The sequence below is a fragment of the Osmerus mordax genome, chromosome 25 (genome assembly GCF_038355195.1).
Source record: "Osmerus mordax isolate fOsmMor3 chromosome 25, fOsmMor3.pri, whole genome shotgun sequence".
NCBI classification, from domain to species: Eukaryota; Metazoa; Chordata; class Actinopteri; order Osmeriformes; family Osmeridae; genus Osmerus; species Osmerus mordax.
The window spans coordinates 9323422-9333193 of NC_090074.1; the positions used below are offsets into that span (position 1 = coordinate 9323422).

The following is a 9772-nucleotide window of genomic DNA, read 5'->3' on the forward strand; positions in this document are numbered from 1 at the left end:
ATGCCTTCCTCGCAAATAAAACCTCCCACTCCCTCACCCTTCGATAGCTCAGTTGGTAGAGCGGAGGACTGTAGGTCAAAAGCGGTTAGAAATCCTTAGGTCGCTGGTTCAAATCCGGCTCGAAGGAGGGATGTTTTGGCCTAAAAATGTGGCCTCTCTGGCGACAATGCAACAAGGCTGCTCTCACAGAAGGGAGACCCCCATTTTAAGAGAGATCTCAAAACAGGTTTCCCTGACCAGGAATCGAACCCGGGCCGCGGCGGTGAGAGCGCCGAATCCTAGCCACTAGACCACCAGGGAGACTCTTAAAAGAGGATTGCCTCAGCAAGGGTTTTTTTTCTTGCGTGTCTGAACTGGAGGATGGGAGATTGCATGCCTTCCTCGCAAATAAAACCTCCTACTCGCTCACCCTTCGATAGCTCAGTTGGTAGAGCGGAGGACTGTAGGTCAAAAGCGGTTAGAAATCCTTAGGTCGCTGGTTCAAATCCGGCTCGAAGGAGGGATGTTTTGGCCTAAAAATGTGGCCTATCTGGCGTCAATGCAGCTCTCACAGCAGGGACACCCCCATTTTAAGAGAGGTCTCAAAACAGGTTTCCCTGACCGGGAATCGAACCCGGGCCGCGGCGGTGAGAGCGCCGAATCCTAGCCACTAGACCACCAGGGAGAGCTTGGCTTCCTCTTGGGCCAAAAAAGGCACCGCTGAGATTTGAACTCAGGATCTCCTGTTTACTAGACAGGCGCTTTGACCAACTAAGCCACGGCGCCTTGCTTAATGCTCCACGACGGGCTCAGGCTGCTGTGTTCTCTTTGGGTAGGTGCTTTGAGCTGGGGTCTACAGCGTCTTTGAAAGACACCTCCGAAGGTTATGCCCAGCATGCAGCAAAGCCTCTCAAGGCACCAGAATGAAGAGATTTTCCAGCTTCTTCGACTCTGATGGCGGTATAGCTCATTGTCACACAGGCAGGACCCACAACAGAAGTAAACAAGAAAACACTCGTCCCTGGGTGGGCTCGAACCACCATCCTTTCGGTTAACAGCCGAACGCGCTAACCAATTGCGCCACAGAGACCCTGTCTCCGCAGAACCATGAATGAAAAATGGAAGGAAACGCTGGGAGACGTTTGCCAAAACTCCCCATGAAGAAGAGGAGGAGGAGCGGCCATAGTAATAACTCTTCCTGTGATCTGTCAACGGGAGTTTGGGAAACAAAGACAACGACTCTGGTGGGACTCAAACCCACAACCTTTGAATGGCTTTTCTTTGCCCTGCCTAGAAGTGATGGCATGACTCACTTTGAGGAAGCAATCAGAGCTTGATTTTGCCAGTTCTGTAAAAGAGTGAGCTCTCACAGCGTCCGCAATTAAGAATTTTTTTTCCCAATGGAGGGCCACCCATAATGACCGCTGACCCCGACGTGATTTGAACACACAACCTTCTGATCTGGAGTCAGACGCGCTACCGTTGCGCCACGAGGCCTGTGTGCATGTAAGGAGGCAACACTCGGACGTGGACTCTGATGTGCAAACGCTGTGCCGCAAAGTGCGCTGAGAGTACCAACTATGGCGTGAACGCCATCAGGATTGACGTCCCAATGGACGTCGCCAAGCTTCTCCTGGGATTCAACAAGATTACTTTAGTGCCTGTGCAACACTGCCTGAACGATTCCACAGAAGAAGTCCCCAAAAACGCAATTCTAATTGCAACCTGGCTGAGATCACGCAGACTAGAGACAGCTGCAGGGGTCACGAGACAGTCTCGTGACCCCTGCAGCTGTTCCTTGAAACCAATCTCATAACAAGTTCAAAATCAAACTCGTTCATACGATCCATATTGACCTTACATGAACAAATTCATTGTCAAAGACATTTTGACGGGTGCGTGCTCACTAATGTTGACGATTGGCAAAGTATTTCTATTCTTCAACGAGCAAACCCCGCTACACTTGCCAGGGATTCGCCATACGTTCCTTAAGGGTTTGTGTGGGCGAGGAGATTTACATGCGGAAGTTCCACAAAATACTCTGAGTTTTCTGTGCTTCCAGAGCCTGTATAGCTCAGTCGGCAGAGCATCAGACTTTTAATCTGAGGGTCCAGGGTTCAAGTCCCTGTTCGGGCGGCGTGTGTTCAAACCTTGTCGGAGCGGCCTGCCATTGTCTCTCTTATATACCTCACTTTGAGGAAACAATGGAAGCTTTTAATCTGAGGGTCCAGCGTTCAAGTCCCTGCGTGAGCTGTGTGTTCAAACTACACAGCGTGACTTATGGCACGCAGCAACCCTTGTCTCTGTTGCACGCCTTACTTTGAGACAAAGAATGCAAAAAGCCAGCTGTCACAAAGATTTCCGCTGACACTTAAGTTCCCTGACCGGGAATCGAACCCTGAATGTTCTGACACCTGAAGATGAGGACCAAGTTGCAAAACTAAGCGAGTCAAAGGCAGAGATTTCAACTGACCCTTAGGTTCCCTGACCGGGAATCGAACCCGGGCCGCGGCGGTGAAAGCGCCGAATCCTAGCCACTAGACCACCAGGGAGACTCTTAAAAGAGGATTGCCTCAGCAAGGGCTTTTTTTCTTGCGTGTCTGAACTGGAGGATGGGAGATTGCATGCCTTCCTCGCAAATAAAACCCCCCACTCGCTCACCCTTCGATAGCTCAGTTGGTAGAGCGGAGGACTGTAGGTCAAAAGCGGTTAGAAATCCTTAGGTCGCTGGTTCAAATCCGGCTCGAAGGAGGGATGTTTTGGCCTAAAAATGTGGCCTATCTGGCGACAATGCAGCTCTCACAGCAGGGAGACCCCCCATTTTAAGAGAGGTCTCAAAACAGGTTTCCCTGACCGGGAATCGAACCCGGGCCGCGGCGGTGAGAGCGCCGAATCCTAGCCACTAGACCACCAGGGAGAGCTTGGCTTCCTCTGCTCGCTGTCAAAGATACATTTTACATTTACATTTAGTCATTTAGCAGACGCTCTTATCCAGAGCGACTTACAGTAAGTACAGGGACATTCCCCCCGAGGCAAGTAGGGTGAAGTGCCTTGCCCAAGGACACAACGTCATTCGGCAGAGCCAGGGATCGAACCAGCAACCTTCTGATTACTAGTCCGATTCCCTCCGATTCCCTCACCCCTCAGCCACCTGAAGATGAGGACCGAGTTGCAAAACTAAGCGAGTCAAAGGCAGAGATTTCAACTGACCCTTAAGTTCCCTGACCGGGAATCGAACCCGGGCCGCGGCGGTGAAAGCGCCGAATCCTAGCCACTAGACCACCAGGGAGACTTTTAAAAGAGGATTGCCTCAGCAAGGGCTTTTTTTCTTGCGTGTCTGAACTGGAGGATGGGAGATTGCATGCCTTCCTCGCAAATAAAACCTCCCACTCCCTCACCCTTCGATAGCTCAGTTGGTAGAGCGGAGGACTGTAGGTCAAAAGCGGTTAGAAATCCTTAGGTCGCTGGTTCAAATCCGGCTCGAAGGAGGAATGTTTTGGCCTAAAAATGTGGCCTCTCTGGCGACAATGCAACAAGGCTGCTCTCACAGAAGGGAGACCCCCATTTTAAGAGAGATCTCAAAACAGGTTTCCCTGACCAGGAATCGAACCCGGGCCGCGGCGGTGAGAGCGCCGAATCCTAGCCACTAGACCACCAGGGAGACTCTTAAAAGAGGATTGCCTCAGCAAGGGCTTTTTTTCTTGCGTGTCTGAACTGGAGGATGGGAGATTGCATGCCTTCCTCGCAAATAAAACCTCCTACTCGCTCACCCTTCGATAGCTCAGTTGGTAGAGCGGAGGACTGTAGGTCAAAAGCGGTTAGAAATCCTTAGGTCGCTGGTTCAAATCCGGCTCGAAGGAGGGATGTTTTGGCCTAAAAATGTGGCCTATCTGGCGTCAATGCAGCTCTCACAGCAGGGACACCCCCATTTTAAGAGAGGTCTCAAAACAGGTTTCCCTGACCGGGAATCGAACCCGGGCCGCGGCGGTGAGAGCGCCGAATCCTAGCCACTAGACCACCAGGGAGAGCTTGGCTTCCTCTTGGGCCAAAAAAGGCACCGCTGAGATTTGAACTCAGGATCTCCTGTTTACTAGACAGGCGCTTTGACCAACTAAGCCACGGCGCCTTGCTTAATGCTCCATGACGGGCTCAGGCTGCTGTGTTCTCTTTGGGTAGGTGCTTTGAGCTGGGGTCTACAGCGTCTTTGAAAGACACCTCCGAAGGTTATGCCCAGCATGCAGCAAAGCCTCTCAAGGCACCAGAATGAAGAGATTTTCCAGCTTCTTCGACTCTGATGGCGGTATAGCTCATTGTCACACAGGCAGGACCCACAACAGAAGTAAACAAGAAAACACTCGTCCCTGGGTGGGCTCGAACCACCATCCTTTCGGTTAACAGCCGAACGCGCTAACCAATTGCGCCACAGAGACCCTGTCTCCGCAGAACCATGAATGAAAAATGGAAGGAAACGCTGGGAGACGTTTGCCAAAACTCCCCATGAAGAAGAGGAGGAGGAGCGGCCATAGTAATAACTCTTCCTGTGATCTGTCAACGGGAGTTTGGGAAACAAAGACAACGACTCTGGTGGGACTCAAACCCACAACCTTTGAATGGCTTTTCTTTGCCCTGCCTAGAAGTGATGGCATGACTCACTTTGAGGAAGCAATCAGAGCTTGATTTTGCCAGTTCTGTAAAAGAGTGAGCTCTCACAGCGTCCGCAATTAAGAATTTTTTTTCCCAATGGAGGGCCACCCATAATGACCGCTGACCCCGACGTGATTTGAACACACAACCTTCTGATCTGGAGTCAGACGCGCTACCGTTGCGCCACGAGGCCTGTGTGCATGTAAGGAGGCAACACTCGGACGTGGACTCTGATGTGCAAACGCTGTGCCGCAAAGTGCGCTGAGAGTACCAACTATGGCGTGAACGCCATCAGGATTGACGTCCCAATGGACGTCGCCAAGCTTCTCCTGGGATTCAACAAGATTACTTTAGTGCCTGTGCAACACTGCCTGAACGATTCCACAGAAGAAGTCCCCAAAAACGCAATTCTAATTGCAACCTGGCTGAGATCACGCAGACTAGAGACAGCTGCAGGGGTCACGAGACAGTCTCGTGACCCCTGCAGCTGTTCCTTGAAACCAATCTCATAACAAGTTCAAAATCAAACTCGTTCATACGATCCATATTGACCTTACATGAACAAATTCATTGTCAAAGACATTTTGACGGGTGCGTGCTCACTAATGTTGACGATTGGCAAAGTATTTCTATTCTTCAACGAGCAAACCCCGCTACACTTGCCAGGGATTCGCCATACGTTCCTTAAGGGTTTGTGTGGGCGAGGAGATTTACATGCGGAAGTTCCACAAAATACTCTGAGTTTTCTGTGCTTCCAGAGCCTGTATAGCTCAGTCGGCAGAGCATCAGACTTTTAATCTGAGGGTCCAGGGTTCAAGTCCCTGTTCGGGCGGCGTGTGTTCAAACCTTGTCGGAGCGGCCTGCCATTGTCTCTCTTATATACCTCACTTTGAGGAAACAATGGAAGCTTTTAATCTGAGGGTCCAGCGTTCAAGTCCCTGCGTGAGCTGTGTGTTCAAACTACACAGCATGACTTATGGCACGCAGCAACCCTTGTCTCTGTTGCACGCCTTACTTTGAGACAAAGAATGCAAAAAGCCAGCTGTCACAAAGATTTCCGCTGACACTTAAGTTCCCTGACCGGGAATCGAACCCTGAATGTTCTGACACCTGAAGATGAGGACCAAGTTGCAAAACTAAGCGAGTCAAAGGCAGAGATTTCAACTGACCCTTAGGTTCCCTGACCGGGAATCGAACCCGGGCCGCGGCGGTGAAAGCGCCGAATCCTAGCCACTAGACCACCAGGGAGACTCTTAAAAGAGGATTGCCTCAGCAAGGGCTTTTTTTCTTGCGTGTCTGAACTGGAGGATGGGAGATTGCATGCCTTCCTCGCAAATAAAACCCCCCACTCGCTCACCCTTCGATAGCTCAGTTGGTAGAGCGGAGGACTGTAGGTCAAAAGCGGTTAGAAATCCTTAGGTCGCTGGTTCAAATCCGGCTCGAAGGAGGGATGTTTTGGCCTAAAAATGTGGCCTATCTGGCGACAATGCAGCTCTCACAGCAGGGAGACCCCCCATTTTAAGAGAGGTCTCAAAACAGGTTTCCCTGACCGGGAATCGAACCCGGGCCGCAGCGGTGAGAGCGCCGAATCCTAGCCACTAGACCACCAGGGAGAGCTTGGCTTCCTCTGCTCGCTGTCAAAGATACATTTTACATTTACATTTAGTCATTTAGCAGACGCTCTTATCCAGAGCGACTTACAGTAAGTACAGGGACATTCCCCCCGAGGCAAGTAGGGTGAAGTGCCTTGCCCAAGGACACAACGTCATTCGGCAGAGCCAGGGATCGAACCAGCAACCTTCTGATTACTAGTCCGATTCCCTCCGATTCCCTCACCCCTCAGCCACCTGAAGATGAGGACCGAGTTGCAAAACTAAGCGAGTCAAAGGCAGAGATTTCAACTGACCCTTAAGTTCCCTGACCGGGAATCGAACCCGGGCCGCGGCGGTGAAAGCGCCGAATCCTAGCCACTAGACCACCAGGGAGACGTTTAAAAGAGGATTGCCTCAGCAAGGGCTTTTTTTCTTGCGTGTCTGAACTGGAGGATGGGAGATTGCATGCCTTCCTCGCAAATAAAACCTCCCACTCCCTCACCCTTCGATAGCTCAGTTGGTAGAGCGGAGGACTGTAGGTCAAAAGCGGTTAGAAATCCTTAGGTCGCTGGTTCAAATCCGGCTCGAAGGAGGAATGTTTTGGCCTAAAAATGTGGCCTCTCTGGCGACAATGCAACAAGGCTGCTCTCACAGAAGGGAGACCCCCATTTTAAGAGAGATCTCAAAACAGGTTTCCCTGACCAGGAATCGAACCCGGGCCGCGGCGGTGAGAGCGCCGAATCCTAGCCACTAGACCACCAGGGAGACTCTTAAAAGAGGATTGCCTCAGCAAGGGTTTTTTTTCTTGCGTGTCTGAACTGGAGGATGGGAGATTGCATGCCTTCCTCGCAAATAAAACCTCCTACTCGCTCACCCTTCGATAGCTCAGTTGGTAGAGCGGAGGACTGTAGGTCAAAAGCGGTTAGAAATCCTTAGGTCGCTGGTTCAAATCCGGCTCGAAGGAGGGATGTTTTGGCCTAAAAATGTGGCCTATCTGGCGTCAATGCAGCTCTCACAGCAGGGACACCCCCATTTTAAGAGAGGTCTCAAAACAGGTTTCCCTGACCGGGAATCGAACCCGGGCCGCGGCGGTGAGAGCGCCGAATCCTAGCCACTAGACCACCAGGGAGAGCTTGGCTTCCTCTTGGGCCAAAAAAGGCACCGCTGAGATTTGAACTCAGGATCTCCTGTTTACTAGACAGGCGCTTTGACCAACTAAGCCACGGCGCCTTGCTTAATGCTCCACGACGGGCTCAGGCTGCTGTGTTCTCTTTGGGTAGGTGCTTTGAGCTGGGGTCTACAGCGTCTTTGAAAGACACCTCCGAAGGTTATGCCCAGCATGCAGCAAAGCCTCTCAAGGCACCAGAATGAAGAGATTTTCCAGCTTCTTCGACTCTGATGGCGGTATAGCTCATTGTCACACAGGCAGGACCCACAACAGAAGTAAACAAGAAAACACTCGTCCCTGGGTGGGCTCGAACCACCATCCTTTCGGTTAACAGCCGAACGCGCTAACCAATTGCGCCACAGAGACCCTGTCTCCGCAGAACCATGAATGAAAAATGGAAGGAAACGCTGGGAGACGTTTGCCAAAACTCCCCATGAAGAAGAGGAGGAGGAGCGGCCATAGTAATAACTCTTCCTGTGATCTGTCAACGGGAGTTTGGGAAACAAAGACAACGACTCTGGTGGGACTCAAACCCACAACCTTTGAATGGCTTTTCTTTGCCCTGCCTAGAAGTGATGGCATGACTCACTTTGAGGAAGCAATCAGAGCTTGATTTTGCCAGTTCTGTAAAAGAGTGAGCTCTCACAGCGTCCGCAATTAAGAATTTTTTTTCCCAATGGAGGGCCACCCATAATGACCGCTGACCCCGACGTGATTTGAACACACAACCTTCTGATCTGGAGTCAGACGCGCTACCGTTGCGCCACGAGGCCTGTGTGCATGTAAGGAGGCAACACTCGGACGTGGACTCTGATGTGCAAACGCTGTGCCGCAAAGTGCGCTGAGAGTACCAACTATGGCGTGAACGCCATCAGGATTGACGTCCCAATGGACGTCGCCAAGCTTCTCCTGGGATTCAACAAGATTACTTTAGTGCCTGTGCAACACTGCCTGAACGATTCCACAGAAGAAGTCCCCAAAAACGCAATTCTAATTGCAACCTGGCTGAGATCACGCAGACTAGAGACAGCTGCAGGGGTCACGAGACAGTCTCGTGACCCCTGCAGCTGTTCCTTGAAACCAATCTCATAACAAGTTCAAAATCAAACTCGTTCATACGATCCATATTGACCTTACATGAACAAATTCATTGTCAAAGACATTTTGACGGGTGCGTGCTCACTAATGTTGACGATTGGCAAAGTATTTCTATTCTTCAACGAGCAAACCCCGCTACACTTGCCAGGGATTCGCCATACGTTCCTTAAGGGTTTGTGTGGGCGAGGAGATTTACATGCGGAAGTTCCACAAAATACTCTGAGTTTTCTGTGCTTCCAGAGCCTGTATAGCTCAGTCGGCAGAGCATCAGACTTTTAATCTGAGGGTCCAGGGTTCAAGTCCCTGTTCGGGCGGCGTGTGTTCAAACCTTGTCGGAGCGGCCTGCCATTGTCTCTCTTATATACCTCACTTTGAGGAAACAATGGAAGCTTTTAATCTGAGGGTCCAGCGTTCAAGTCCCTGCGTGAGCTGTGTGTTCAAACTACACAGCGTGACTTATGGCACGCAGCAACCCTTGTCTCTGTTGCACGCCTTACTTTGAGACAAAGAATGCAAAAAGCCAGCTGTCACAAAGATTTCCGCTGACACTTAAGTTCCCTGACCGGGAATCGAACCCTGAATGTTCTGACACCTGAAGATGAGGACCAAGTTGCAAAACTAAGCGAGTCAAAGGCAGAGATTTCAACTGACCCTTAGGTTCCCTGACCGGGAATCGAACCCGGGCCGCGGCGGTGAAAGCGCCGAATCCTAGCCACTAGACCACCAGGGAGACTCTTAAAAGAGGATTGCCTCAGCAAGGGCTTTTTTTCTTGCGTGTCTGAACTGGAGGATGGGAGATTGCATGCCTTCCTCGCAAATAAAACCCCCCACTCGCTCACCCTTCGATAGCTCAGTTGGTAGAGCGGAGGACTGTAGGTCAAAAGCGGTTAGAAATCCTTAGGTCGCTGGTTCAAATCCGGCTCGAAGGAGGGATGTTTTGGCCTAAAAATGTGGCCTATCTGGCGACAATGCAGCTCTCACAGCAGGGAGACCCCCCATTTTAAGAGAGGTCTCAAAACAGGTTTCCCTGACCGGGAATCGAACCCGGGCCGCGGCGGTGAGAGCGCCGAATCCTAGCCACTAGACCACCAGGGAGAGCTTGGCTTCCTCTGCTCGCTGTCAAAGATACATTTTACATTTACATTTAGTCATTTAGCAGACGCTCTTATCCAGAGCGACTTACAGTAAGTACAGGGACATTCCCCCCGAGGCAAGTAGGGTGAAGTGCCTTGCCCAAGGACACAACGTCATTCGGCAGAGCCAGGGATCGAACCAGCAACCTTCTGATTAC

General features: G+C 51.1%; 31 non-coding genes across 31 annotated transcripts; 12 read left to right on the forward strand and 19 right to left on the reverse strand.

Moving 5' to 3' along the window:
• The first annotated feature begins 37 nt into the window (after positions 1–37).
• On the forward strand, positions 38–127 carry trnay-gua (transfer RNA tyrosine (anticodon GUA)). The gene is given in 2 exon segments: positions 38–74; positions 92–127. It is a non-coding gene; the product is annotated as a tRNA-Tyr (tRNA).
• A 282-nt stretch (positions 128–409) lies between these two features.
• On the forward strand, positions 410–499 carry trnay-gua (transfer RNA tyrosine (anticodon GUA)). The gene is given in 2 exon segments: positions 410–446; positions 464–499. It is a non-coding gene; the product is annotated as a tRNA-Tyr (tRNA).
• A 93-nt stretch (positions 500–592) lies between these two features.
• On the reverse strand, positions 593–664 carry trnae-cuc (transfer RNA glutamic acid (anticodon CUC)). The gene has a single exon. It is a non-coding gene; the product is annotated as a tRNA-Glu (tRNA).
• A 27-nt stretch (positions 665–691) lies between these two features.
• trnat-agu (transfer RNA threonine (anticodon AGU)) lies at positions 692–765 on the reverse strand. Its single transcript has one exon. It is a non-coding gene; the product is annotated as a tRNA-Thr (tRNA).
• Positions 766–995: 230 nt separating this feature from the next.
• trnan-guu (transfer RNA asparagine (anticodon GUU)) lies at positions 996–1069 on the reverse strand. The gene has a single exon. It is a non-coding gene; the product is annotated as a tRNA-Asn (tRNA).
• A 335-nt stretch (positions 1070–1404) lies between these two features.
• On the reverse strand, positions 1405–1476 carry trnaw-cca (transfer RNA tryptophan (anticodon CCA)). The gene has a single exon. It is a non-coding gene; the product is annotated as a tRNA-Trp (tRNA).
• Positions 1477–2042: 566 nt separating this feature from the next.
• Positions 2043–2115, forward strand: trnak-uuu (transfer RNA lysine (anticodon UUU)). Its single transcript has one exon. It is a non-coding gene; the product is annotated as a tRNA-Lys (tRNA).
• Positions 2116–2459: 344 nt separating this feature from the next.
• trnae-uuc (transfer RNA glutamic acid (anticodon UUC)) lies at positions 2460–2531 on the reverse strand. Its single transcript has one exon. It is a non-coding gene; the product is annotated as a tRNA-Glu (tRNA).
• A 109-nt stretch (positions 2532–2640) lies between these two features.
• Positions 2641–2730, forward strand: trnay-gua (transfer RNA tyrosine (anticodon GUA)). Its single transcript is given in 2 exon segments — positions 2641–2677; positions 2695–2730. It is a non-coding gene; the product is annotated as a tRNA-Tyr (tRNA).
• Positions 2731–2824: 94 nt separating this feature from the next.
• On the reverse strand, positions 2825–2896 carry trnae-cuc (transfer RNA glutamic acid (anticodon CUC)). Its single transcript has one exon. It is a non-coding gene; the product is annotated as a tRNA-Glu (tRNA).
• Positions 2897–3196: 300 nt separating this feature from the next.
• On the reverse strand, positions 3197–3268 carry trnae-uuc (transfer RNA glutamic acid (anticodon UUC)). Its single transcript has one exon. It is a non-coding gene; the product is annotated as a tRNA-Glu (tRNA).
• Positions 3269–3377: 109 nt separating this feature from the next.
• trnay-gua (transfer RNA tyrosine (anticodon GUA)) lies at positions 3378–3467 on the forward strand. Its single transcript is given in 2 exon segments — positions 3378–3414; positions 3432–3467. It is a non-coding gene; the product is annotated as a tRNA-Tyr (tRNA).
• Positions 3468–3749: 282 nt separating this feature from the next.
• On the forward strand, positions 3750–3839 carry trnay-gua (transfer RNA tyrosine (anticodon GUA)). Its single transcript is given in 2 exon segments — positions 3750–3786; positions 3804–3839. It is a non-coding gene; the product is annotated as a tRNA-Tyr (tRNA).
• Positions 3840–3932: 93 nt separating this feature from the next.
• Positions 3933–4004, reverse strand: trnae-cuc (transfer RNA glutamic acid (anticodon CUC)). The gene has a single exon. It is a non-coding gene; the product is annotated as a tRNA-Glu (tRNA).
• Positions 4005–4031: 27 nt separating this feature from the next.
• trnat-agu (transfer RNA threonine (anticodon AGU)) lies at positions 4032–4105 on the reverse strand. Its single transcript has one exon. It is a non-coding gene; the product is annotated as a tRNA-Thr (tRNA).
• A 230-nt stretch (positions 4106–4335) lies between these two features.
• trnan-guu (transfer RNA asparagine (anticodon GUU)) lies at positions 4336–4409 on the reverse strand. Its single transcript has one exon. It is a non-coding gene; the product is annotated as a tRNA-Asn (tRNA).
• Positions 4410–4744: 335 nt separating this feature from the next.
• trnaw-cca (transfer RNA tryptophan (anticodon CCA)) lies at positions 4745–4816 on the reverse strand. Its single transcript has one exon. It is a non-coding gene; the product is annotated as a tRNA-Trp (tRNA).
• A 566-nt stretch (positions 4817–5382) lies between these two features.
• trnak-uuu (transfer RNA lysine (anticodon UUU)) lies at positions 5383–5455 on the forward strand. Its single transcript has one exon. It is a non-coding gene; the product is annotated as a tRNA-Lys (tRNA).
• Positions 5456–5799: 344 nt separating this feature from the next.
• Positions 5800–5871, reverse strand: trnae-uuc (transfer RNA glutamic acid (anticodon UUC)). The gene has a single exon. It is a non-coding gene; the product is annotated as a tRNA-Glu (tRNA).
• A 109-nt stretch (positions 5872–5980) lies between these two features.
• trnay-gua (transfer RNA tyrosine (anticodon GUA)) lies at positions 5981–6070 on the forward strand. The gene is given in 2 exon segments: positions 5981–6017; positions 6035–6070. It is a non-coding gene; the product is annotated as a tRNA-Tyr (tRNA).
• A 466-nt stretch (positions 6071–6536) lies between these two features.
• Positions 6537–6608, reverse strand: trnae-uuc (transfer RNA glutamic acid (anticodon UUC)). Its single transcript has one exon. It is a non-coding gene; the product is annotated as a tRNA-Glu (tRNA).
• A 109-nt stretch (positions 6609–6717) lies between these two features.
• trnay-gua (transfer RNA tyrosine (anticodon GUA)) lies at positions 6718–6807 on the forward strand. Its single transcript is given in 2 exon segments — positions 6718–6754; positions 6772–6807. It is a non-coding gene; the product is annotated as a tRNA-Tyr (tRNA).
• Positions 6808–7089: 282 nt separating this feature from the next.
• On the forward strand, positions 7090–7179 carry trnay-gua (transfer RNA tyrosine (anticodon GUA)). Its single transcript is given in 2 exon segments — positions 7090–7126; positions 7144–7179. It is a non-coding gene; the product is annotated as a tRNA-Tyr (tRNA).
• Positions 7180–7272: 93 nt separating this feature from the next.
• On the reverse strand, positions 7273–7344 carry trnae-cuc (transfer RNA glutamic acid (anticodon CUC)). The gene has a single exon. It is a non-coding gene; the product is annotated as a tRNA-Glu (tRNA).
• Positions 7345–7371: 27 nt separating this feature from the next.
• trnat-agu (transfer RNA threonine (anticodon AGU)) lies at positions 7372–7445 on the reverse strand. The gene has a single exon. It is a non-coding gene; the product is annotated as a tRNA-Thr (tRNA).
• Positions 7446–7675: 230 nt separating this feature from the next.
• trnan-guu (transfer RNA asparagine (anticodon GUU)) lies at positions 7676–7749 on the reverse strand. The gene has a single exon. It is a non-coding gene; the product is annotated as a tRNA-Asn (tRNA).
• Positions 7750–8084: 335 nt separating this feature from the next.
• On the reverse strand, positions 8085–8156 carry trnaw-cca (transfer RNA tryptophan (anticodon CCA)). The gene has a single exon. It is a non-coding gene; the product is annotated as a tRNA-Trp (tRNA).
• Positions 8157–8722: 566 nt separating this feature from the next.
• On the forward strand, positions 8723–8795 carry trnak-uuu (transfer RNA lysine (anticodon UUU)). Its single transcript has one exon. It is a non-coding gene; the product is annotated as a tRNA-Lys (tRNA).
• A 344-nt stretch (positions 8796–9139) lies between these two features.
• On the reverse strand, positions 9140–9211 carry trnae-uuc (transfer RNA glutamic acid (anticodon UUC)). The gene has a single exon. It is a non-coding gene; the product is annotated as a tRNA-Glu (tRNA).
• Positions 9212–9320: 109 nt separating this feature from the next.
• trnay-gua (transfer RNA tyrosine (anticodon GUA)) lies at positions 9321–9410 on the forward strand. The gene is given in 2 exon segments: positions 9321–9357; positions 9375–9410. It is a non-coding gene; the product is annotated as a tRNA-Tyr (tRNA).
• Positions 9411–9504: 94 nt separating this feature from the next.
• On the reverse strand, positions 9505–9576 carry trnae-cuc (transfer RNA glutamic acid (anticodon CUC)). The gene has a single exon. It is a non-coding gene; the product is annotated as a tRNA-Glu (tRNA).
• Between the last annotated feature and the right edge of the window lie 196 nt (positions 9577–9772).